Source organism: Callospermophilus lateralis, chromosome 12 (genome assembly GCF_048772815.1).
Source record: "Callospermophilus lateralis isolate mCalLat2 chromosome 12, mCalLat2.hap1, whole genome shotgun sequence".
In the NCBI taxonomy this organism is placed as follows: Eukaryota; Metazoa; Chordata; class Mammalia; order Rodentia; family Sciuridae; genus Callospermophilus; species Callospermophilus lateralis.
This window is the reverse complement of record NC_135316.1, coordinates 40,100,652-40,106,134: the sequence shown is the minus strand read 5'-3', so window position 1 is coordinate 40,106,134 and position 5,483 is coordinate 40,100,652. Positions and strand designations below refer to the sequence as shown.

The following is a 5,483-nucleotide window of genomic DNA, read 5'->3' as shown; positions in this document are numbered from 1 at the left end:
CATGTTTTCTACCACAGTTTGGACCTCTAACAATTTACTTAACAGTTTTTCGGTTTGTTTTTTACTAGTTTCTAATCTACTATAAAGGTAACGCAACCCAGTTAGGTAGCATAAAACAAACCCGAAACAGAATGAAACAAAAACGGAGCAAAGAATAGTTGTATCAATTTTCTCTTTCTCCGGGCCAAACAACTTCAAGCCTTGAGCCAACCATTTTTCCCAGTTTGCCTGAGAAAATTCTAGGGATAGGCAGCTTGAAACAAAAACAAAATAAATCAAAAGAAGAACACATTGTTTTTTGAAATGGTCACCCATTCTGTCGCCTTCCCTCAGGGGCGAGCAATTTTACTCACCTTCAAGCTTCAGGCGCTCCCCGTACAGGGCCACCAGTTGCCGCTGTCTGGCTGGGCACAAGATCACGAGCCACTCAAACAGGAACAAACTTTATTTGAAAGAACCGCCAATAACACGTCCGCCCGGGAAGCTTCCCGATCCACCCACGCCGCGTTCTGCTGCTCCTTTCCGGAACTCCAGCGCAAGCGCCTCCCCGGAATTCCCTCCTACTGTACTTTCCCAACCAATGGGAACTCTCCAGGAGTCCCGCAGCAGGAGTCCGGTATCCATATGAATGTAATTTTTAACATAATCATATCATCTCAATGGCTAGCTGGCATCACCTTTCAATCAAAAATGCCATGCATCATATTAATTGGCTGTGGCTCCCAGCAGAGCCTTACAAATTAAATCAGTGCAGTGGAAAAATTAGAGGAAGGACTTATTAAATAATTCATGTGTCCAAGAGTTTATAACTCCTTCGATAACACTTTTATCTTTGTAATACCAGTAAATGAGCACTCATCACTGAACATAACTTCTTAGTTTTTGATAACCATTAGACAACAAAAGGCCCAGAAAAATAGTGTAGCTAAGATCTTTGCTTTTCCTATAAAGTCTTATCATTTCCATCTTTATTATGGAATGTCTCTATTCCTCTTCTGTCCTCCCTCATACTATCTTGTCTCATTGTCTTTTTCCTACTCCCCCTGACTCTGTGTTTTTCATTCTTCCTCCTGAATTATATAGCATCAGAATCGGTCATCTCAATGTGAGCTCAGTCCTTTTCTTCGTGTCCTGTGCTCAGGACAGAAAGAAAGAAAAAGAAAATACCCCGGTGGAGCTTCAGACTGAAACATTTGATATGAAAACAAATTGTTCTCTTGATAATACCTCTACCACGCGGCCAGCGCAATGGTTTCATTAATGAGGTTCTTGGCATAAAAGTTAGCTAGCGAGATCGAAATAAACACACAGACTCAGTTACCTTTTTCTATGACCAGGTCCGAGACGGCTCCCCTCTCTGGTTCCCTCCTCTAACCGCCCGGCAGGGCAGCAAGGATTACTCAGGGCTAGCAGGAGAGAGAGAGAGAGAGCACGCCAGGGAGTAGCCTTTTATTGGGGAGCAAGAAATTCAGGGGATAATTCCATCCAATGAAGGTTGAAGGGGGAGCCGCACTCCAAGGTCAGGGTCAGTGATTGGGCCTCCGGGGTCAGTGGTCAGTTACACCCCCACACGGACAGGTTCTCTCATCAGGAGAGGGCCGGGAAAGCTCCGACACAGCCAGAGCGCCTCAGACCCTAACCGGGAGTCACCCAGTCACGTGTGAGAATGGCTTCCGACAAATACCCAAGCTAATTAATCTGTAATTAATTTTTCTAATCATCACTAAAAACTCCTGTCCATTTTTTTCTATAATTCTTAAGGCTCTTTTCAATTATCTTAAGTTATTAAGGTAAAGAACTTTCACAGAGATTTCCTCTAGATACTGATGGGATGAGTGGGATGAGGAACTCTCTGTTCTACCAATAATGTGATGTATCTTAATGTGGAAGATATTCTCAAATATGTGTTTTGAGAATTTCCTAAATGACTACAAACAAATATTTGAATATATAAACACAGACCTTTCTATAATTGGCCAACAAAGTAGTGGGGTTATTTTTTGTAAAATATACATGATAGGTCTGATTTTGTGTCCTTTTTTTGCCATTTTGTTATTATAATAAGTAAAGGAATATGTTAAAGAATGGGAATATATGCATTTAAAATTTATATAAATAGATAAGTAATTTATAAAATAATAAACTAACAAAAATTCTAGGTTTATAAAGTCTTTCCAACAGTTATTTTCTATAAATCAAACAATGCATCATTTATTTTTGTTAAGAACAACATAAGAAATCAGAATGCAATACTTTACTATTAAAAAAAAAATACCCAGCTGAGATCAAATTCAGTTTCAAAACAAAACCTTACTTTTGAAAAGTAGATCATGGAACTGTTTAGTTTAGGCTCTTTGACTTCAGAGGGAGAGAATATAAAAGAAAAACTGTTAGGAGATAATATTTTAAAATAGCTGTCAGGGAAAAAATTCTTTGAAATATTTAGATACAGCTAAAGAATGAAACTCTTAAAAAATCTTTAGTATACGCTTCCCATTTTATAACTTTTGATTGTTTGGCACATTCATCTTTGAATTTTACTTCAGTAAAAAAGCATTATTACCTCTTCAACTTTACATGTTAAGATTTTAGGAAAAATTTATATATTCTCTTCATTTTTAGTCTCTAAATATTGTGTAGAAAAAATTATGATAAATGAAGGGATCCTATTTTTGAAAAATAAAAATACTATATTTATATCTAGTGAACACACATTCAGTACATCCTCTAGTCTATGTATTAAAAAATATCATACCAGTTTCTAAGAGCAAGCATATTATTTTTATTTCTTTTTTTAAAATTTATTTATTTTACTTAGATATATATGATAGCTGAATGTATTTTGATTAATTGTACACAATTGCAGCACAACTTTCATTTCTCTGATTGTACATGATGTAGCATCACACCATATGGGCAGTCATACATGTACTTAGGTAATTGTGCTCATCACATTCCATTATTTTTATTTCTTGATAATAGATGTAGTTTGCAAAATGACCAATTGCACTGAATCTAAAAATAATTGTTTTACTGTACTTTTTTCCTGCTGTGACTGAAAGACCAGACCAGAAAAAAAGAGGATGAAAATTTTAGTTTATTGTTTGCTCGCAGTTTCAGTCTTTAGTTGGAGGGCTTTGGGGGCCCATATACTCAAGAACAGAGGCAGAACATCATGGTGGAAGGGTGTGGCATAGAAAAGCAGTTGGGAAAATGGTACCAGAGAGGTGGGGGGAGACTCTTGCTTACCAAGGACAGACTATAAACCCCAAGAGTATACCTTCTGCTATCCATGTCCTCCAGCCACACCCTACCTACTTACAATTAAAACCTAGTTAATCTCTATCAGTTGATTAATGCACTGATTATATTAAGGCTCTTATAACCCAATCATTTCACTTCTGAACTTGTTTGCATTGTCTCACACAAGAGCTTTTGGGAACACCTCATGTCTACACCATAACGATAATTTAATTGGCTCAGTCATTTTGCTGCCTGGTAAATGGTATCATGTGTCCATGTAAATCTCTAGAGAAATTATATTTTGTGACATTCTTGAGCGACCAACTATAATTTTAAATGTCTTCCACATAGACAAACACATAAACAGAATTTCTTTAAGATATAAATTCTTAGGAAAAGACTACATGAATAAAAATATCTATCTAAAGTAAGTTAATACAAAAAGGATTTCAAAACTATTTTTTTTCCTGGATATAATAAAATGGTGTTAGAAACAATATTAGTACCCATAGAGATTGTTGGATTATGAAAATGTATATTGTGTATTATTGTTTCAATAAATATAAAAATTTTGTATTTGATAGGGGTCAAGATTACAGTACCAAAAGCCAATAAAACTGACTTTAAACTCTGTATATAAGATACCATCTATGAAGCTAAAACTAAGATTCTATGACTAAATATTTAAATGTTTTTTAAAAAACAAAACAAAACAAAGAAAGATTTCCGGGAGTCACTGTTTGGAGAAATTGTATAGCAGTTTACAATGATGCTACTAAAATAAGTTCCAAATATATGAAAAGAGTAACTGTGGCTTTTGAATGCTATTTTAAAAATCACCAAGAGTGAGCATAACTACTAATAAATTCACCAAGGCATCAATTTATTTAGAATTTAATTTTTTTTTTTCTTTTTATCATATGTGATATTTACTAAAATCATTACATTTGTCCATTAAAGCATCTTGGTATCCTCAGCTCCTATCCATTTCCTACTGTATTTTCAATAGTTTTGTTAAAATTTTCATAGTATAGTCATTTTCATATATATATAATCCCATTGAGTATTGCTGAATAAAACATTATCAAACTGATAAGAACAGATACTACACTTGATCTTCACCAAAAGGTCCAGAAGCGATATCCATTATTTAGAATTTTTAAAATTAGAATTTATAGTGTTCCAAGGATTTATTTTTCTATAGTATGTGTATTACATTTTTATCTGAGTAGACAGTGGAGGATTAAGAAAATCACTCAGCTCTGTTGAGCCACCAGGAAACTGAGCACAGGATGTGGATAAACTAATGTTTTACAAAAACTTGTGAGAATGGTGGTCACCTTTCCTTTGTTTATAGAATAAAAATGCCAGGAAACAATACATGTGCTTAGAGATGAGAGATTTATTTTCTGGAAACATTTGTTTTCTTTTTCTTCATATGAAACAATAGAATCTTGGATGCAACAGTAAATTCCAGAGTAAGAAGTTAAACCAAAAATAACAGGATTATTTATAACCAGGTACAGTGGTGCAGCATATGATCCCAGTGATTCAGAAGACTTGCAGGAGGCTTGCAAGTTCAAGGCCAGCCTGGGCAATATAGGGAGACCTTCCTTCAAAATAATACATAAAAAGGATGGGGGCTAGCTAAATGATAAAGGCCCTGGATTTAATCCCCAGCACAAAAGAAAGAAAGGAAGGAAGAAGAGAAAAAAGGAAGGAAGGGAGGGAGAGAGGGAGAGGAGGAGGGAGGGGAGGGTTGAAAGAAGGAGGGAAGGAAGGCAGGCAATAAAGCAGGGCGGGTTGAAAGTCTCTGTGTGGGACAGCTAGAGCACTGATCTTATTTTCTCATCCAGTATGCAGACTGAGAACAGGGTCCTTAACATCCAGAGAAAAGTTACTGGGACATTTCAGTTTCATCCATTGGAAAATCGAAAGGTCTCAGGAAAAACATTACTATAATCACAGCAACCTGAGATTAAAATACTGGATCCATTTGCTTATTGAAGTAAGTGAACATTTCCCTTAATGGAGAGCTGTTAAAAGTAGATTATAACATCAAAAACCATTCTCTGGGAATCTGATTCTGTTATGGAGATTGACAGGAACTGACTTTATTGAGGAGTTTATCTCAGGATCAATGCCTGGTTGTTAAGAAAGAAGAAGGAATGAATAGAAAGAAATGTCAAGCTGAAGTTCAGTTTCAACAAAGGCCTGAACTGTTTCTCGGGGGATTCTGG

General features: G+C 35.8%; 1 pseudogene; it reads right to left on the bottom strand.

The window, feature by feature from the left end:
• Positions 1–4,271: 4,271 nt before the first annotated feature.
• Positions 4,272–4,384, bottom strand: LOC143411881 (U2 spliceosomal RNA; annotated as a pseudogene).
• Between the last annotated feature and the right edge of the window lie 1,099 nt (positions 4,385–5,483).